The sequence below is a fragment of the Dama dama genome, chromosome 5, assembly GCF_033118175.1.
Source record: "Dama dama isolate Ldn47 chromosome 5, ASM3311817v1, whole genome shotgun sequence".
NCBI lineage: Eukaryota > Metazoa > Chordata > Mammalia > Artiodactyla > Cervidae > Dama > Dama dama.
Window position 1 is genome coordinate 123,859,481 of NC_083685.1, and position 21,582 is coordinate 123,881,062.

At 47.4% G+C, this 21,582-nt stretch overlaps 1 long non-coding RNA gene and 1 other non-coding gene across 2 annotated transcripts; both read left to right on the top strand.

Annotated features, from left to right (window-relative positions):
* Positions 1 to 17,485: 17,485 nt before the first annotated feature.
* Positions 17,486 to 20,432, top strand: LOC133057770 (uncharacterized). Its single transcript, XR_009693088.1, has 3 exons — positions 17,486 to 17,748; positions 17,897 to 18,019; positions 20,332 to 20,432. It is a non-coding gene; the product is annotated as an uncharacterized LOC133057770 (long non-coding RNA).
* LOC133058173 (small Cajal body-specific RNA 16) lies at positions 18,056 to 18,242 on the top strand. Its single transcript, XR_009693281.1, has one exon. It is a non-coding gene; the product is annotated as a small Cajal body-specific RNA 16 (non-coding RNA).
* Positions 20,433 to 21,582: the final 1,150 nt, after the last annotated feature.

Consider the following 21,582-nt stretch of genomic DNA (forward strand, 5'->3'; position numbering starts at 1 on the left):
AATATTTTCCGATAATCTTTTATTGAACGACAGCATCCAAATGGAGAATCACAGATACGCAGCGTGCAGCTGACAATCACAAAGAGAAGACACCTATGTGATCACAGCTCCAGTCAAGAACTCTTAACACGATAGCCCCCCAGAAGCCCCCTTGTCCTGTTCCCTCCCCAAACGTGGCACTTCTGGGCTTCTACACATGGCCTAGTTTTCCTGTTCATGAACTTTCTAAGTGAAACCACATAGTATGTACACAATGCTCTCTTTTTTATTGTGGTCTAACTTACACATGGGGTGTCCCAGGTGACTCAGTGATAAAGAATCCACCTGCCAAATAGCAGACGCAGGTCTGATCTCTGGGCCAGAAAGATCTCCTGGAGAAGGAAATGGCAACCCTCTCCAGTTTTCCTGCCTGGGAAATCCCATGGGCGGAAGAGCCTGGCGGGCTACAGTCCATGGGGTCACAGTAGACTTGGACACGACTTAGTGACTAAGTGAACAACAAACTTACACATAGCGAAAAGCACAAATTTTAGGTCTGTTTTCACATGTGTAGACACTCAACAGCCCTGCGGATCAAGATAAAGAACGCTTGGCATTCCCCGAACTCCCTTTCCTCTGCCCAGTGTGTATGCTTGTTTGTGTGGCCAGTTGCTCAGCTGTGTCCAACTGTTTCTGACTCCGTAGACTGGCGCCCTCCAGGCTCCTCTGTCCATGGCATTTCCTAGACAAGAATACTGGAGTGAGGTGACACTTCCTACTCCAGGGGCCCAGTGCATGTACCCCTCCCCCAAATAACCACTTTTCTGACCTCTATCACCGTAGAATTATTAATATTTTTGCCTGGTTTAGGGCTCTGTGGCTGTAAATGGGGGCTTCCTTGATAGTTCAGTTGGTACAGAATCCGCCTGCAGTGCAGGAGACCTCAGCTCGATTCCTGAGTCGGGAAGATCTGCTGGAGAAGGGATAGGCTACCCACTCTAGAGCTGTAAATGGCACCATGCAGTATGCTAAAATCTGTTTTCTTCCTCGCTCATCAAAATGTCATAAGTAACTTTCTGCCGTACAGTTGGACCATAATTAGTTTAATCCATTTTCCCCTTTTGTCAATGGTTGCTTCCAGTTTGGGGATAATTTTAAGAATTAACCATCAAAGATGCATCAGGTTTCTTTTACTCAAGGAAGTAGGTGGACTAGGGACGAAAATTCATGCACACGCTACGTTCTAGCTGGATCTTCACAAGTTGTGATCACTGGACCCACTACTTTAACAGATCCTTGTAAGACCCAGGCTTTCTGGAGGACACTGAAGACTGTCCCTGCTGAAACAATTGTTTTCTTTCTTTTTTTTTTCCTTGCTACTCCATGAGGCATGCAGGATCCTAGTTCCCTGACCAGGGTTTGAATCTGTGTCCCCTGCAGTGGAAGCACTGGACGCCAGGGACGTCCCTGAAACAATTGCTTTTTTAAGTTCCCCAATACAGCCACTTCCTCTCCCCGCAACCCAGCAACCGAAAAGGTATTTCCTCTCGGAGTTCAGTCAACTGTCTAATTCCTCCAGCCGACAAGCCACTGTTCAGAACCTCATGTTCTAGACAGGAACACTTCCCTGTATTCCTTGGAAGATAAAGAACATTCCTCAGCGAAAACCGAGTAAACAAGTCCATACCTCTATTCCGGGTAGCATGGCAAAAGTTAAAACCGAAGCAGCTGGCCTGAAGATGGTTCCGGCTATTATATTGTTTGCACAGAAACGACGGAATCGAGAAACACAGGGGAGCCCAGAGTATTCCAAGGAAAATGTTTGCAGGCTGACAAACTATGACGCCACTTTCCAAAAATGTGCATATTAGGATATTAGCATTTTCTGCATTTAGCTAACGTAGTGGATAAGAGCCTGTTCAACCGGAGTGCAACTGGGGACTCTGATGGCTGGAAATGAGTAGGTATTAAGCACTTGTGGATTATTTCGGTTCTTTTAGAATATATGGAACAGTATAGGCTTCCAATGGCATGAAAAGCAAATGGTACAGAAGGGAGACAGAACATAGACTTTCAGGGATTTTCCTGGTAATCCCGTGTTTAACACTCCACACATCCACTGAAGGGAGCACAGGTTCGATCCCTAGTCGAGGAACTAAGATCCCACATGACATGTGGCCAAATAAATAAGTAAATAAATAGATTTAAAATAAAATACTGTTATTATCTTTACATTTGGTTGGCTTAAAACCAAACAAACGAGACTCTCTTCACTTCACATGGTTGTGAGAGTTGCACACGACCCACATTCAAGCTCCAAGTTCACCAGCTGCAAGAGTTTCCCTGTGTCCCAGGCCCTGTCTCTACAAGCAGAGAAAAGAACCATCCAGTTTCAGAGACCTGTTCCAAGGAGGAAATGAAATGCAGGTGTTACAACAAGCCCAGCGCCAGGTGTGGGTCATTTGTTGTTGTTTAGTCACTTAGTCATGTCTGACTCCTCGAGACCCCATGGACTGTAGCCTGACAGGCTCCTCTGTCCATGGGATTTCCCAGGCAGGAATACTGGAGTGGGCTGCCATTTCCTTCTCCAGGGTATCTTCCCGACCCAGGGATCGAACACCCTGTCTCCTGGGTCTCCTGCATTGCAGGCAGATTTTTAACCGCTGAGCCAGTGGGGAAGCCCTAAGTGGTCCTTAGGTGGAAGCTGTCTTAGGTTTGTAGCTTTTGGTACCTTCCCCTGTGGGTCTATAGTGCAGTTGGTTGAATAAATAAGATTCTTTATTTCTGCTCCAGAATCTGAAGTCATTAAAACCCCACACAGAGCAGCTGTTTCCCCCTGCTTGGTAAACCATCCCCTGATGGTAAATGCACGCTTAGGGGAACAAATGAACCCTGTAGGTGATGCACGAGCCGCTGACCTTTCCCAGAGTGGAACTGTTACCAAGCAAGGACTCACAGGTGAGTCAGCTGCTGGGAGATGAGGGCATAGCATGGGGACACTCAGAACAGGGGCCCCGAGCCTGACCCCACCTGCCTCTAGAGCAGATCTGAGTCATTTCAATTTCCTCTTACTTAGGAAGAGGGAAGTAGAGGGTGATTTCCTTGATTTGTACCAAAATTAGAAAAGAAAAAGGTTGGTGAAGGGATCCAGAATAAGAGTTTTGTCATTGTTTTATTTTCTGAATTCTCCCTTATATGCCTAAGCAGAACTTCCCCCAAAGAATTCAGTAGTCACAAAACCCCTCCCTAGGCTCTGATCACAACTTGGGAAGACTGACTCCTCTTTCTGAAGAAGAGACATCCACACCCAAATGAGAATTTCCTGAAAGTTAAGTTTCTTCAGTTGCTTCCGACTCTTTGTAACCCCATGGACTGTAGCCCTCCAGACTCCTCTGTCCATGGGATTCTCCAGTCAAGAATACTGGAGTGGATTACCTTTTCCTTCTCCAGGGGATCTTACTGACCTAGGTAGGGATCAAACGCACATCTTAAACCCACATGTCTCCTGCTTTGGCAGATGGGTTCTTTACCATTAGTATTACCCGAAAAGCCCCAAAACTACCATAGCTCTGGTCTGTTCTCTTAAAGGCCCATTTATCTATCTGAAAAAGTCCTTTGTTTTCCCATCATTGTCCTTCCCCTCCCCTGCCCCTTCCTTTTTAGATGGTTTGTTGTTGTTGTTCAGTCTCTAAGCTGTGTCCACCTCTTTATGACCCCATGGACTGCAGCACGCCAGGCTACCCTGTCCTTCACTATCTCCTGGAGTTTGCTCAAACTCATATCCTTTGAATTGGTAATCCAACCATCCCATCCTCTGGTTTACAAGCCCCCAATTCTAACTACCTCCTTGAGTCACATTTTTCATGAACTCCTGCATACCTGGGTGAATTTTAAAAATCTGTCTTTTCTCCCAATAAATTGTCTTTAATTTGCAGGACCCCGAGCAATAAACCTAAGAGGATGGAAGAATCATTTTTCATCCCCGACGCTGGGGTTCATGTCTTTACTGTCACCTGTTAAAAACAATTACTCAATAACCCTTGTTAGATACTGTTAAGAGAACTGATTCCAGACTATCACGTTGGGTATGAGACCATGGCAAGGGGATTTTACAGTGGGGGAGAGAGACTAGGCTCAGTTAGGAATACAGTGTGGGCAAGTGAGAGTGTATGGAAAATTACTAAGAGCAAAAACTGTGTCAGGAGCAAGGGGGGTTCTGGCTGAACTGAACTAACAGGTTTCTTACTGAAGGCAAACCGGGTGGGGGTGGGGTCAGACATCACCTGGGGGTTGGTGAAGGATCGAGAATCTGATCACGTGTCAGGATGGGGGGGCGCGGTTCTGGTTAAAGTGACTCAGCAAGACTTTTGTTAAAACTAGAGTTTACAGGGAGGTGCAGACACCGGCCTAAGGGGATGGTCTGGGGCTTGAGGAAAGTTTAGTCAAATGAAGAATCTTTGTCAAAAGTTACCCTCGGGGGCTTCCCATGTGGTCCAGTGGTTAAGACTTCTTGTTTCTGATTCAGGGGACATGGGTTTGATCCCTGGTCGGGGAACTGGATCCCACAGACCACAACTGAGAGCCCGCATGCCGTAATTAAGACCTGGTGCAGAGGAATACTTTTTTAAGTATTCGGGGGATCGGGATGGGGAATACGTGTAAATCTATGGCTGATTCATATCAATGTATGACAAAACCCGAAAAAAAAAAAAAATAAAGCATTTAATCAAATGTAAAAAAAATAAATAAATAAAATAAAAAGAAAAGAAAAAAAAACATAAAACAACTCTTACCTTCCATTCTTAAAAAAAAAAAAGAAGTGAAATCCATTGTTTTTTAAAAAATTACCCTCATTTAGTCCTTTAAAAAAAAAAATTTATTCATCTAGCTGGGTCATGTTTCTGTTGCAGCACGTGGGATCTTTTGTTGCAGCCACCAGGCTTCTCTCTAATTGTGGCGTGTGGGCTTAGTTGCCCTCACATACTTAGTTGCATGTGAGAACTTAGCTTCCAGGCCAGGGATAGAACTCATGTTCCCTGCATTGGAAGGCAGATTCTTAACTACTAAACCACCCATGGAAGTCTCCTCATTTAGTCCTTTTGAGGTTTAATTCGAATGTTCACTAATAAAAAGATATTATCTAATGAAAAGAGAAAAGTAGATATTATATCATGAAACGAGGATGGTAAGCCTAATTTATGACAGGCCTAGTAGGTCCCAAGTGCTTTGCAGATGTCACCTCCTTGAGCCTCTCATGTTACAAGGAGGGCATGGATTCAGTGAGGGCTGGCGACTGCCCAGGATCCCGGTCTAGTGTCCACCTGTCACTCACAAATGTGGGCTGCACACTCAGGCACTGTGGGCACTGGGTATAGAGGGGCGAACAAGACAGTCACCACCACCCTGGGACAGACTGGATGGCTGAGAGAAGACCCCTTCTAAGAGTAAAACACACAAAAATGATGCCTTCAGGGAGAGCTCACGGGGTCCGCACCTTGGCTTAGAGGAGAGGGGAGGGGACACTGGTGGGCCCAGCGCTGAGAGCAGAATCACAAGGAGCACCGGGTGGAGGAAGGTGGAGGGAAAGGGACACCGGGGGCTGGGACAGCGAGAGCAGAGGCCACGTGCAGGACGAAGCTATGGTGGTTCTGTGGTCCAAAGGCGGTGCCGCCCAGCTCCGAAGTCCACGCGACCCCACTGAGGCCTCCATGTACCTGTAACCCCGATAGAACTGGGCCTTTTGGCTGCCTGGCGTCAAGTTCAGGCGCTCAGTCATGTTGGACTCTTTGCATCCCCATGGACTGCAGCATGCCAGGCTTCCCTGTCCTTCACCATCTCCCGGAGTTTGCTCAGACTCCTGTCCATTGACTCAGTGATGCCATCCTCAACTAGGACAATACCAGTACTGAGCTAGGATACTTTCATTTTGCTCCTAGAACAAAAACATAACCAGATGGGCCTTCTTGATCAAGTCAGGTGTTTAACCAAAACAAGTATGATGCCCAGGCCAAAAAGACAAAAAGAGGGACTATTTTTTTTTTTTTTAATTTGGTCTGAACCAGACTTTAGACAGAGACTTTTAGCCTGATATAATTCATACCCTTCTTCTGGGGAGAGATTAGCGTTCCTGATGAAATTCACAAGGTGCTATCTGGGAAGCGAGTTATCTACCCACCGACCTGACTGTCTGGACCTTTAGCCAGAGATTCTTATTGTATTTAGCCTGATGGTGATATTTTCTTAGAAAATACACCTACCTAAAAATGAGCTTCTTTTTTAAAAAAAAATTGAAGCATAGGACTTCCCTGGTGGTCCAGTGGTTAAGAATCCTTCTGCCAATGCAGGGAACATGGGTTCCCAGATCCCTGGTCTGGAAAGATTCTGCATGCCCTGGGGCAACTACGCCCATGCACCACAACTGCTGAGCCTACTCACTCTAGAACCCGTGCTCCACAGCAAGAGAAGCTTGCGCCCCGAACTAGAGAGTAGCCCCCACTCGCCACAATTAGAGAAAGCCCTTGCACAGCAGTGAAGACCCAGTTCAGTTTAATTCAGTTCAGTCGCTCAGTCGTGTCTGACTCTTTGCGACCCCATGGCCTGCAGCACACCAGGCCTCCCTGTCCATCACCAACTCCCTGAGTTTACCCAAACTCATGTCCATTGAGTCGGTGATACCATCCAACCATCTCATCCTCTGTGGCCCCCTTCTCCTCCCGCCTTTAATCTTTCCCAGCATCAGGGTCTTTTCAAAAGAGTCGGCTCTTTGCATCAGGTGGCCAAAGTATCGGAGTTTCAGCTACAACATCAGTCCTTCCAGTGAACACTCAGGGCTGATCTCTTTAGGAAATGAAGACCCAGTGCAGCCAAAAATAAATTAATTAAAAAACTAAAAAAGATAGAAAAAAATAAAATTGAGAAATAGTTGATTTACAATTGTAAGTTGTATTAATCACTGCTGTAGAGCAAAGTGATTTAGTTATATTTACATTCTTTTTTAAATATTTGTTTTCCTTATGGTTTATCACAGGATGTTGAATATAGTTCTCTCTGCTATACAGTAGAATCTTATTTATCCGTTCTATATATAAAAGCTTACATCTGCGAACCTCAGCCTCCCACTCCGTCCTCAACCTGCTTCCCCTTGGCAACCACCAGTCTGTTCTCTAAGTCCATGATTCTGTTTCTTTTTTTAAAATTAATGATTGACTCGGGTTTTCCTTGCTGCACTGCCCTCGGGCCTGCTCTAGCTGTGGTTAGCGGGGGCTGCTCTTTGTTGCAATGCACCAGCTTCTCACTGTGGTGGCTTCTCTTGTTGCAGAGCATGGGCTCTAGGTGTGGGGGCTCCCAGTAGTTGCAACTCACGGGCTTAGTTGCCCCATGGCATCTTCCCAGACCAGGGATTGAACCCGTGTCCCCTGCATTGGCAGGCGAATTCTTAACCACTGGGCCAACTGGGAAACGCTGTTTCTTGTTTCATAGATATGTTCATTTGTGTCATGTTTTAGATTCCACATATTAATTGATATCATATGGTATTTGTCTTTTTCTTTCTGACTTATTTCACTTAGTATAATAATCTCTGCTGCTGCTGCTAAGTCACTTCAGTCGTGTCCGACCCTGTGCGACCCCATAGACGGCAGCTCACCAGGCTCCCCTATCCCTGGGATTCTCAAGGCAAGAACACTGAAGTGGGTTGCCATTTCCTTCTCCAATGTGTGAAAGTGAAAAGTGAAAGTGAAGTCACTCAGTCGTGCCCGACTCTTAGTGACCCCATGGACTGCAGCCCACCAGGCTCCTCCGTCCATGGGATTTTCCAGGCAAGAGTACTGGAGTGGGGTGCCATTGCCTTCTCCAATAATAGTTGCAACCAAAAAATCAACTTCTGGTTTGCCCTACAGGGGCCTCTCCCCTTGCCTACAAGATTGTAATAAAACTTTAACAGATACTTATAACTAAATTGTTTTAAGTCTTCTTTCACTCATCTAAAAAAAAAAAAAAAAATTAGGGACTTTCCCGGTGGTCCTGTGGCTAAGACTCTGTGCTTCCAATTCAGGGGGCCCAGATTTGAAGATCCCTGATCAGGGAGCTAGATCTCATGTTCCTTGACTGAAGATCCTGCATGCTGCAACTAAGACCCGACGCAGGCAAACATTAAATAAAATAAATAAGTACTTAAAAATTAGAATGCATAGATTACTTAATGTGGTTGACCTGCTTGTGTCAAGTTATGCTAAGAGGCTACTGTAAACGTAGGAAGAATCAGCAAGAGGTTCAAAGAAAGCTCAGCCAAAGAAATAGCAAGACAACTGTAGGGGAACATTAAAAACTGAGAGAGATTTTGCACATGCGCAGTAGTGTAACCTCTGAATGGTGAAAACAGAGATGATATAGGATGCTTGTGCTGGGAGGAAGGGCAGAGGGAAGCAGAGGGGAGGCGGTGAGAGCCCAGCCTGAATCCACCGGGAAGAAAGGCAACAGGCCAGGATGAAGAAGGTGAGTCAAAAAGAGCAGCATACCTGTTATTCAAAAACAGGGAGAGAAAGGACTGCCCTGGTGGTCCAGTGGTTAGGACTCAGCACTCCCAATACAGGGGGCCTGGGTTCAAACCCTGGTCAGGGAACTAGATCCATGTGCTGCAACTAAGACCCAGAGCAGCCAAGTAAATAAATACGTATTTAAAAAATAATAAGATAATTTTTGTAATGTGCTAGGTACTGAATAAATATTTTTTTAAAAATAGGAAGAAACAGGCAGGTGAGGGAATTCCCTGGTAGTCCAGTGGTTAGGACTCCATGCTTTCACTGCAAAGGGTGTGAGTTCCATCCCTGGTGGGAGAACCAAGATGCCAGAAGCCACAAGATGTGGTGAAAAAAAAAAAGAAACAGGGAGATAAGTGAACTTGGAAGGAGCTAAGCCAAGTAGAGAGGGCTGGGGGAAGCAGGCAACTGCTGTTCAGTGTCAGCATTTCCATCCTATGAATTTTTAAACTAGTGTTTTACTGAGCACTTTAGGGGGAAAAAAAAACAAACTAAAAACAAACACTCAGCAGTGTTGATACAAATCTAACATGACCAGAGGAAGTGAGGCCTTTATTTCGTTTTGACTTCTTAATATCTTCTTTTTCTTCCTCTCTATTAACTTACAAAGAGGTAATTAACTCTCAAGTAATTGGGAACAAAGACAGCACACTAGTGAAGGGGATTTTTGGAAGCTTTGCCCATAGCTCATTACAGTAATTCATCATGACAGAAAGTGACAATCTGATAGAGCTTGCAAGTGGCCACAAATGTTGGCAATTTGACTGGGGTGGGGGGACAGCCCACACAGGTGGAATTCTAAGGGAATTCTGTCCCGTAAGCAGGTGGCTTCCGTAGCTGCTGATGGAAGTCAGTTATGAGAAGCCCACATCCTGGATGAACCTTGAGCCTGTTATACAGAGTGAAGTGAGTCCAAAAGAGGAGAACATTGTACATTAACACATATATAAGGAATCTAGAAAAATGGTATTAAATGGTATTCTATTTTCAGGGAAAGAACGGAGTCAGATGAAGAAGACAGACTTGTGGACACACTGTGGGGAAAGAGGTGGGACAAAGGGAGAAAGTAGCATCGATATACACACACTACCATGTGTAAAATAGATAGCTGGTGAGAGGTTGCTATGCAACACAGGGAGTCCAGCCTGGAGCTCTGCGATGACCTAGAGGTGGGGGGAGGAGAGGAGCGGGGGATGCTCAAGAGGGAGGTGATACCCGTAGGGTGCCTGCGTGCTAAGCCGCTTTAGTCGTGTCTGTGTTCGACTCTTTGCGACTCTGTAGACTGTAGCCTGCCAGGCTCCCCTGTCCATGGGATTCTCCAGGCAAGAATACTGGAATGGGTTGCCATGCCCTCCTCCAGGGGATCTTCCCGACCTAGGGATCAAACTCGTGTCTCTCACGTCTCCTGTATCAGCAGGCAATTTCTTTACCATTTTTGCCAACTGGCAATTATGGCTGATTTGCGTTGTTGTAAGGAAGAAATCAACACTATATTATAAAGCAATTTTCCTCTACTTAAAAGATAAATTTTAAAAGATGTCACATCTTGGTTTTGTTAACAAGGAATTTGTTGTTGAAGGAAAACAGGAGTCCTATTTTAACTCCATATAGTAATCTCAATGTCCGACAGCCGGTGGCTGCCGTTCTAAAGCAGCGTTGTGTAACCATCACCCAACTGCACAGCTGACAGGCAGAAGGGACACGTGAGCTTCCAATGACTTACTCAGCTCCACTTGAATTAAACTTGGAATAAAGATCTCCTTTTCTGCTGTAGCTGCAAAACTGATCGGGAAAAAAAACCAGAATGACTAATTATTTTCAAAGCATTCATTATGTGTATCCACAAACAACCACAACAGGGCTGTACACTCGTAACGATCATAAAGGGATGTGCTTTTCCTAGTTTTCTGGACGGTCAAGTGAAAGTGTGTGTGAAAGCTTCAGTCCCTCAGTCATGTCTGACTCTTTGCGACCTCAAGGACTGTAGCCTGCCAGGCTTCTCCGTCCTTTGAATTCTCCAGGCAAGAATACTGGAGTGGGTACCCATTCCCTTCTCCAAGGGCAATCTTCCAACCGGGGGATCAAACCCAGGTCTCTGGCATTGCAGGTAAATTCTTTACCATTTGAGCCACTTTAATTGAATGATTTAAATGACACACTTCTACACTTTGTTCAAGAGACAAGTGCATGGTTCCTATGAGGTGGAAACAGGCAAGAAAACAATCACAAAGCACTCGAGATTAGGTGGAAGCATGCGCAAGTGACCAGGGACCAGGATCCTTGCTGATGAGACGGGCAGGCATTCAGGTAGCCTCTGACTTCATCTACAAGGTGAAGGGCAAAGGGTGCCCATTTGTGAAGAAAGTCATTTGTCCCAGGAACTTTACTTGTCACATCTAAACATTTTTCCATGTCACTCATCTCAGGACACCAAAGTTAAAGTTCAACAGAGCCAAGAGTGAAAGATTCCTCCAGCTGCCAAGGTAAAGATAACTCTCCCTGATCTGGGATCAGCTTAACAGGCAAATTTGTTAGTATAAGAACAGGAAATACGTGTAAAGTTAACTACTTTATTGGGTTCAGGGGAGCGGGAAAGGCCCCTAAAAGATGAGAAGAGAACATGTGAGCTGCTGATACTCATCAGAGTAAAAGTCAGTCTCACAATTTCCTGCAAGATCCTGCAAGTCCTGGTCCCCAGTTCTCTGCAATCCTGCTCATAAACCCTTCTTGCCCACCGTCCATTGTACTGTGGCTTTGGCTACTCCCACACTGGCTGTTCCCTCTGCCTGGGATGTTCTTCCAGGATGTCCCATGACCCACTCACTTCTTTTCGGATTTTGTTAATGATCAAAGATTCAGGCCCTTCCTGAATACCCTAATTAAAATCGCAGGAACTTCCCCAGTGGTCCTGTGGTTAAGACTCCTTCCTTCCACTGCAGGGGGCATGCATTCAGTCCTGGCCAGGGAACTAAGATCCAATAGGCTGAGCAGTGCAGGGATGGGTGGGAAATGAATAAAAAACAATAAGTGAAATTGCAAACCTCACCCTCGACTCCTTCCTAGCCCAGAACTCTCCCTATCTCCCACTCCCCCTTCACAATCATGTGACCCCAGGACTCGAAGGATTTCACTGTCTCCCCTGCACTAGAATGTCAGCTCCCCAAAGATGAGTTACCTCTGTCTTGCTTTCTGTCCTGGCCTCACTCAGCTAGCAGTGAGTGTTCCACATTTGTTCAATCCATCAGAAAACTGTCACCAGGTTCATAAACCAGAGAACATGTAGTACTCTACTTAAAATTACACTTTCAGAGTTGTAACTTTTTTTCCCCAGATCAACAGCATTTTTCCAGCAGACAGTAATCAGCCATCTGAACCACACCAGCTCTGTGCAAACTTCTTTCGGTCTTGATTTGTATCTTTCAATGTCAAATATGAGCAATGTTCTGGCCAGAGATACTTCTAAACCCTTAACACCCTGTCTGGGACTTCAAATTCTGGTATGTGTTGCACTGGATTCCTCATCAAAGAAAATCTTTCATGCTGAGTAGAACCACCTGTTGTCACCGGGAGTGACTCTGGCCAGAAAGCTTCATTGCAATGTGCTCTGATCCCCAAGTGCCAAGTGTTCAGCTGGCCCGTGACATGACAAATGCTTCTCGGGGACTCTGTATAGCTGGTTCACCTGGGCAGATTTCTAAGAAAGAGGCCAACCATGCAGGTTAGTCTTCTGCATAACTTTCTGGTGAAATAAAATCTTGACTAAATTCCAAAAAAAGAAAAAAACCCCACCAACCCCAAAAATAAAGTAAATAAATAAACAAAACAAAGAAACTCCCACAGAATCCAAAAAAACTCTACCAAATTACAAGAGAGAGCACAGTCTGGTGTATGATTCCGCCCTCTAGTGGTCGAAGAAAGAAGCTCAAAATCTTGACTTGATAGAACTACTCTTTAGCTCATTTTTTATTGTTTTCTGCTATAGTCCTTTTGGGTCCCAGGGCCATCTTTAACATAAGAAAAATGACTTCTTAGAGACCACATGTTTAATCATGCACTGCTACTATTATTCAATCCTTGGGTCAGGAAGACCCCTTGGAGAAGGAAAAAGGCAATTTACTCCAGTATTCTGGTCTGGGAAACCCCATGGACAGAGGAGCCTGGTGGGCTACGTCCATGGGGTCGCAAAAGAGACATGACTTAATGACTAAACAACAACTATTAAAGTAGCATCTTTTTTGAAAGACTGGAGTCCTGCCTGCTTCAACCCTCTCACATAATCCAGAGGAACAAACATCGTAAATGGTGAGGCTCATCCACAGGATGCAGCAACCTATTATATACACACACATGTATTCTTTGGGGAAAATAAGTGCGCTGTCACCACGCCTCGACCAGCGGAGGCCAACCCCACAAAGGGGCTGGAACGGAGTGATCAGGAGACAGCTGGGGGACATTCCAGGAGCCACATGCAGATGCGCCATCAGCTACATGAAGTATTCTCACGAGCCTCCTCCCCGGGGGTTGGAAGGTTCCCTCCACCACCCACGCATGTGCCCAGCACACTCGTCGTGTAGGAGAACTAGAGAAGACTGATACCGTGGGAATCCCTTGGCAGTCCAGTGGTGAGGACTCGGCGCTTTTGATCTTGGGTGGCCTCAGCCTGCAGCAGCTTGAAACAGGGTTTTTCAATTCCCAGCCAGAGACTGAAGTCAGGCCACAGAAATAAGAGCACTGAATCCTAGCCACTAGGCCACCAAGAGGGCTTCCATGGTGACTCAGATGGTAAAGATTCACCTGCAGTGCAGGAGACCGGGGTTCAATCCCTGGGTCAGGAAGATCCCCTGGAGAAGGGAATGGCTACCCATTCCAATATTCTTCTCTGGAGAATTCCATGGAGAGGAGCCTGGCGGGCTACAGTCCATAGGATCACAAAGAGTCGCACAACTGAGCGACTAACAGACAGACAGACAGACAGACAGACAGACACACACACACACACCCCACAAGGAACCAGTGGCCAGTGACAAGGCCCTGGCCTGTATGGCTTTGCAGAAATAAATTCCCACAAAGAAAGAAAGTAATGAAACTGTAAAGTGTTTATTAGGAGGAAAAAGTACATGTGGATAGCCACACTGGCAGGCTCAGAGGGAGAGAGTCGCGCCCTTGCGGTAGTTTGAATCACTTTTACGTGGCATCTCTTCCAGGTTCCCTTTGGCCAACCATTGTGCTTCGCCGGGTCTGTGTTTGGCATATCTCAGGGTCCTCTCATGTGCGTGCATCTCTCAACCAAGACGGATTCTAGCAAAGAGGCCCACGGGTAGGTTGGCATCACTTACTATGCGGAAGCGCCCTTCTCCCTTTTTGACCTCTAAGGAGCCTTTCTGAGCATTGTGTAGTCAGGGAGGTCTCCTTGACTTCAAGAATGAGGAATGTGCGGTCTTTTATCTCTTATCTGGGGCAGGGCCCAGCCTCCTCTTCTGCTGTCCACAGGGAACACATTCCAGCTGCTCACCCTGGGGCCTGTCTCCTGTCTCACTCTCACTGCCAGGATTCAGATTCGATCCCTGGTCAGGGAACTAAGATCCTGCAAGCCACACAACATGGTTAAAAAGGAAAAGAAAAAATTCAGACTGTTGTTTTGAGATGCAGTCATAGACAAAGGCCGAAGGGTCAGTGTTAAGAACCCACATCCAGGGGCTTCCCTGGTGGCACCGTGGTAAAAAAATCTGCCTGCCAATATAAGAGACACAGTTTCCATCCCTGGTCTGGGAAGATCCCACATGCCATGGATCAACTAAGCCCATGCACCACAACTATTGGGTCTGTGCTCTGGAGCCTTCGAATCACAATTACTCAGCCCAAGTGCTGCAGCTACTGAAGCCCAAGTGCCTAGAGCCTGTGCTCTGCAACGAGAAGCCACCAGTGAGAAGCCCATGCACTGGAACAAAGAGGAGCCCCCGCTCGCCGCTAGAGAAAAGCCTGTGCAGCAACAAAGAGCCCATATAGTAAAGAAAAGATACAAATAAATAAAATTGTATATTAAAAAAAGACCCCACATTCAGGCAGAGTTTCAGCAGATGGAAACAGGACAGGACACAAAGACATCTTTGTTTAATGTCCAGTGTTCTAGAGACTGTTCCACTGGAGGACCCTCTGTTCTGTCTCCCTGGGAATAATGCAGAATGATCTGGACAGTTACATGTCACTAGTCGTTCCCAGGAACTCTAGTCCCCTTTAGGTTTCTAGCATTGGGTTTCATGCAAACTTTCCCCCTAAACCATAACTTCCCCCAAGGCCAGGGTGTGTGTATGACTCTATGGAGGGCTCCCTTTCACTCTGAGATCCAGGACCTGAGAGCTGGAAGGGTCCTGGGAGTATCCCATAGTGGCACCCTCTGCTTTCTGGGCTACGAAAGTATTAGCTGCTCAGTCCTGTCCAACTCTTTACAACCCCATGGCCTGTTCCGCCAGGCTCCTCTGTCCATGGGATTCTCCAGGCAAGAATACTGGAGTGGGTAGCCATCCCTTCTCCAGAGATCTTCCTGACCCAGGGATTGAACCTGGGTCTCCTGCCTTGCAGGCAGATTCTATACCGTCTGAGGTACCTGCAGTCCACAGAATTTATGGGAAACCTCTGGAACCAGGCCAGCTCAAGGCCTCACGGGGCTGTCTTGATTCCCCTAGAGCATCTCCTACTTTATCTAGTTTCTTTTTTCCATACATTCATATTCTTTATTATTATTTATTCTTTAAAAATTTTGTTATAAATACGTTTAAGTTTTTAAAACTGTTTAAAGTTTTTAATTTCTAGTAGGAAAACATTATCTGATGAACACCCCAATGGCAAACCACTGTAAGAATGTTTCAGTTGCATTTGGGGCAGAGGAGTAGAAATTACCTTCAAAGTACCTCAGCTTTCTTCATAAGAAGATCAGAGATACGCTGGTTCATATTATTGTGACATCCATTAAGTGATCTAAGTTGCTTTTCCTTCAGCAGGGGCTTTATTTGTCAGAAGGGCATGATGCCTAGAGAAAACAAACAAACAAAAAGGCCCCAAAAGATAAACTTAAAAGAAGGGCTTTATGCTTGACCTGCAAATTTGGCTGACAATTTACCGATGAGATTCATAACCTTTGGGTTGCTTTCAACATCTTTGCCGGGTTCTGGGCCACATCCCGGAAGGTCACAGTAACTTCTGGATCCTTCATGGCTGCAAGAAAATCTCTGGATCACTAAAAATTCCATTGAGCCCAGGCATTCCTGCTATTCTAGGCATACTCCCTCCCATCCCAGGCATTTCTCCAGGAAAATTACCAGGCGCCCCCACCAGGAAAGGCACCAGGGAAAGAGCCACACTGAGCTCCTGATTGTCATCTGGCTTCTCCCTCCCTCTGGGCTCTCTCGTGTTCTTCCCCATCAGTTCTCATTTTCAGATTTTTTGCTTCTAGCCATCCTACTAGATATGAATGGCATCTCATCGTGGTTTTGATGTGTATTCCCCTGATGACTAAAGATGCTGACCATCTTTTTTTTTTTTAACTATCCACTTATTTATTTTTGGCTGCGCTGGTTCTTTGTTGTGTCAGACGGCTTTCTCTAGTTGCAGCAAGCAGGGGCTACTCTTCTTTGCAGTGCACAGGCTTCTCATTGTGGCGGCTTCTCTTGCTGTGGAGCACGGGCCCCTGAGTGCTGGAGCTTCCTTAGTTGTGGCATAAGGGCTCTAGAGCGCGGGCTCAGTAGTTGTGGTACACAGGCTTAGTTGTTCTGAGGCACATGGGATCTTCCTGGACCAGGGATTGAATCCATGTCTCCGGCATTGGCAGATGGATTCCCAACCACTGGACCACCAGGGAAGTCCCAACGTTAACCATCTTTTCATGTGATTATCAGCCATTTGAATGTCTTCTTTGGAGATAAGTTTGAATTATTTGTCCATTTTTAAATGGTTGGTTTTTTTTTTTTTTTTTTTTTGTCTCTGTTGTTGGGTTTTAAAAAGTTTATCTGTATTAACTACTGGATTTCTGAAAAATATTGCATCTAAAAACAGAGGTTTACTAATAAATGAAGGCTGGGACCTGCTGCAGCCTTTTTATGTCACATACAGAGAAACAGAGGCCCATGAGGTTAAACCACATGGTAAGTAGCAAAACAGTCCGTCTGATGGCTTGCCTCACCTCCTCCCACGTCACTCAGCACCTGCAGTGGGCAGCAGGCAGGTGTGGGCTCTGTGAGGAACTACACGTGCAAAAACAAACCCTGTCCTTCAAGCCTTGCGGGAAGATGAGGCTGGAGGAGCTGGGAGTTGAGGGGGCATGGTGAGAAGTTCCCTGTAATTGAGGAAGATTCTGAAGGATCTGAATGCCAGTAAGTTGGGGGTTTTAGCCTGGAGACCCCAAATCACAAATTCAAGCCCCCCCCTGGGACCGCAGGTGCTATAAATGTGAACAACCGGGGTTAAACAGTTGGGAGTGGAGGGGGCCTGTGGCTAACCAGAGTGCCCGCCCTGCCTAAAGGCAGATTCCAAGATTGCTGGTTACAGCATATTCGGAGTGACGTCAGTTTGGGGGGTTCCAGGTGGGTTTAGGGAGGAGACGCAGAGTCCTGAGGCCGATGGTCTGGGAAGAGGCTGTTGTGTTGTTGAACCTGCCCAGTTGTGGACACAGAGAGGGCCAATGGCTTCCTGGCTGGCCAAACTTGGGAGAGTAATTCACCTTCTCTGCAGCTTGGCTCTTTTCCCCTGGAAAACAGGAGTGATCATTGTACCTATCCCCTGCCTCGGGATGCGGCTCCATTCCGGAAACCTAGCTGGCCTCCTGCTTCCCTTGCTCTAGGGACCTCCCCTCCAAGCTAGGGCGCTCCTCTCCAACATCTCGAGGCTGCGGCCCCTTTAAGGCGGCCATGGAGGACCCAGTTTCAGAGCTAAGGCGATCTTCTAGCTGCCGTCTCTGTGGTAAGCCGTCCCTTACGGCCGGAAGTGCGTGTTCAGACCTGCTTTTCACTCTAGATTGGGAAGGTAGGGACGCCACGTGTTCTGTGGTGTCAGAGGGGCTGTGCTCGCTCGCTCCCACCCGCTGGCCGAACCCCAAACCCGCAGAATGACGCTGGTCCGCGGCGCCAGTTCCCGCCCTGGGGCGCTGACGAAGCTCCCGGCAACCGGACTTCAGGAATCACTCCCAGCATAGAAATTGGGCCTTGGACGGAAGAAGCCAAAAGCAGGCACCAGGACCGGGGTGAGGGGCTGCAGTAGGAGGCGCTGCACCCCTTAGAAAAGTCTTGGATCCCGGGCTGGAAAGCCAGCGTGAGTTTTAGGGGGGGTGGGATGTAAACATCCACGAAACTTATCCTCCTAGAGCACATGGTGTTCATCTCTTTCCCCAGGGCTTTATCAGAAGATGAACGCTCTCTGGCCCCCGGCGATTGGATGAAGGCCTGCAATCTTTGCTTCTCCGCTGCGGTGAGCCTAGAGCATATTCGGAGTGACGTCAGTTTGGGGGAATCCAGGTAGGTTAAGGGTGGAGACGCAGGGTCCTGAGGCCGATGGTCTGGGGAGAGGCTCCTGTGTTGTTGAACCTGCCCAGTTGTGGGTGCAACGTTGTACCAGGTAGCCCGACCCTGACCTAAAGTAAATTCCTAGGAGAACTTTTTCCTGGGTTTTGAATTTGCAGTAACAGGTGTGAGCATTCTAGCAGCAGTTTGATGATCATGTATGATACTGCAAACAGAACGTTCGCTGAAAAAGAAAACCTATAAACAGTGTTCATGTATATTTGTTTTATTCAGTATTTTATGATACTTTGACCAGGTACCATGCTAAGTGTTAGGGACACAGAGATGTTACAGACCTTGTTCTCAGGAAACTACAGCCTAGTTGGGGAGATAACCCTGAAGAGAGTGTAATTCAAGCTGACATTAATGCTCTGAAGGAAAGCACAGTCTTACGATAATGTGTGTCTCAAAGAACCTGATGGAGACTGGAAGGCTTTCCTGAGGATGAGACCCTTGAGTGGGCTCTGAAGGATGCATAGGAGTTTGGTGGGAAGGCCAGGGGGCAGCATGTACAAAGGTCCAGTGGCCTAGCTAGTATGGCTAGTGGAGGAACTGAGAAAAAGGCCACGGTAGCCCAGAACGTAAAGTGGAAAATGGTGTGAAAAGAAGCTGAAAAGGTTGGGGAGGGACAGGCTACACAGTGCTTGTGGCTCATGTGAGGATTTGGGGCTTTGTCCTGAGAATATTAGGAGGTCAGTGTGGGTTTTAAACAAGATGATGTGCTCAGTTCAGTTCAGTCGCTCAGTCGTGTACAACTCTTTGCAATCCCATGAACCGCAGCATGCCAGGCCTCCCTGTCCATCACCAACTCCTGGAGTCCACCCAAACCCATGTCCATTGAGTCGGTGATGCCATCCAACCGTCTTATCCTCTGTCGTCCCCTTCTCCTCCTGCCCTTAATCTTTCCCAGCATCAGGGTCTTTTCCCATGAGTCAGTTCTTCGCATCAGGTGGCCAAAGTGTTGGAGTTTCAGCTTCAACAAAGATGATGTGCTAAAAACTGTAATTTCAAAAGAGCCCTGTGTACAGAGCGGCAGTCAGACAGAACTCTCTGTGATGCTGGAAACGGTCTACATCTGTGCTGTCCAGTAGGGCGGCCATGATCCTGGAGTGACATTTTGTTTTATTTTTATTTTTTGGCTGCATGGGGTCTTTGTTGTGGCGCCTGGGCTTAGCTGGTCCATGGCATGTGGGACTCTTCTTGGACCAAGGATGGGAGCTTGTGTCCCCTGCATTGGCAGGTGGATTCTTAACCACTGGACCGCCAGGGAAGTCCCTGAAATTTTAATTTAAACATAAATGGCCATGTGTACCTAGTGGCTGCTGCGTGGGACAGTGCAGGTCTAAGACGTTACTGGAAGGGCAGTGCCACCCTTACTGGAATCGTGACACCTGAGCCCTTTCACTTCCTGGACAGAGGCCAAGACGAGCTCCACTTGGAGAGAATCCTCCTGTTGGTCTTTCCTGGGGATCTCACACAGTAACTACCAGTGGAACTGCTTTTCATTTTTATTTCTTGGTGTGCTTCAGCCTACTCCTTGAAGCATCATTCCTCCTCCTGTCTTTGCCTGTTTTGCTGTCAGCACACTGATGGAGAAGCGATCCTTCATCACATTGAAGTACCTACAGTGGTCAAAGCATTATGCCTCTGCTTTGGAGGGAATGTCAAGAAAAGCGTGGTCCCTGGTGTTGCGGGGTTTGGGGTGCAGAGAGGTAGACAGCAGAAAGTGCCGGACCCCAGGATTGCGAGTTTTCAGTGGGACCTGGCAGGATGTAACCCTGTGAGGAAGTGAAGGCCGTTTCCATCTGATGAAATGTGACAGAAGGTGGGAAGTGTGAAAGTGAGAGGGTTGCGGAGCTCAAGAGTTGGGGCCAAACTGGGGGTCTACACAGTGAGAGAGAACGGGAGGAGAATGTAGGGATAGACGGGCTGGTATTGAGTTGTGGGGGGCTTTGTCAGAGGGTGGTTTACTGTGCCTGCTATGGGCAAGCTTCTGAGGGCCCCACGTGGCAGTGGGTGGATGCCCGAGTGTGCTTGGGGTGGTGGTGGGGGTTGTTAGGAAGTCACTGGGATGGAGCCTCTAGACTTGGAAGGAGGGGGGCCACTGGGTCACTGCAGGGTTGGTACCAGCAACATTGTGTTCTGGGTGGAAGGTAGATTTTAGGTTTTGAAGGGTTTTTTATTGTGTTAAAACAGTTTTAAATTCCCTGAATATTCAGACTTGCTGAAGTTGAATGAAGAACTGATGTACTGTACTTTCTTTGCAGGTGAGTTCACTGGAAGAGGTGTGTGCTTGCCGAGTGAAAACCTGCTGAGTTTGTTTCTGCCTGGTTCTCTGTGCCTGAAATATAGTAGTTGTGTTTTAGCACTTTCTGAGTTTGTTTGATTTCATTCTTATCTACATAATTTTTGAATGCTGACCTGCTTAAGATCCTGTTTTGTATGAATATAAATGAAAGGAGTCAGACCCTAAGGAGACATGTCACACCTGCGCTCAGTGACCACCTGCTGAGTGTGTGCCCTTGGCCTCCAGGGGGCACAGTGCGCAGCTCAGTTTCCAACCAAAGAGTAACTCAAGGTCACACGCCCTCCGGGCTGCTGGTGCCCTGGACCTGTGACTTAGTCCCTGAGCATCCCACTCTCACCCAGGCTTCTCAGCAGGCGAGGAACTCCCACCCCTAGCTCACACCCAGGGCGCATACACATCGCAGGGCCTGGGGGCTTTGTGTTACAGAGCTTGGGGGCCCTGCTGGCACTGGATGGGGCCGTACTTCCCAGCAGAGAATTCTCCCGAGTCCCAGTGTCTTTGAATATTTCTCCCTCTGTTGATGTGGAGAAGGAAAACCAGCCTGTGTTCTGAGCGGTGATGGTGGTAGTGCCATCCTCAGACTGTCAGGGCATCCTTCTGTTGTGGCCGTAAGTGTTTTTGCGGTTTAGAAAGGTCCCCAGTCCAGGCCACGCTGTGATCTCTGGCTTGTTGTCAGTGGTTGTGCACCTGACTCCAGGCCCAGGCAAACATTTGTGATAGATTGTTACCTGAGTTCTGTAGAGTTAACTTGGCATTCAAGGCCCTCCAGAGCCTGCTCCACTGGCCTTGTCAAGCTTACCCCCTGTGTCACCACCTCTGTCCCCACATGGCTTGCAGAAGTCACGATCCAGAGGAGGAGACAAGCCCGGGGTGCTTGGCAGGTTGCCTGATGCTTAGCTGGGTGGTTTCCGCTCATCTCTTCCAGTGTAGTGGTTCAGAGAGGCCCAGGAGAACCTCGCAAAGCCCTGTCACGTCTCTGAGTGGCCCTGTCTGTCCTCACTCCGAGGTCAGGGGGCTCGGGCAGTCCGAGGGTTCAGCAGACAAAGGCTGCTTTCCGAACCCACCCAGCAGAACCCTTCCCCTTGGGGTCCTGGGGGTCCCAGAGTTGGAATGCTGCAGTGTCGTGGGCAGTGTGCACCTCTGTACCTGAACCCCCAGCACACCTCCTTTGCGGGGAGGAGAGCCTCCTGCCCTGGCTTTGACGGCTGTG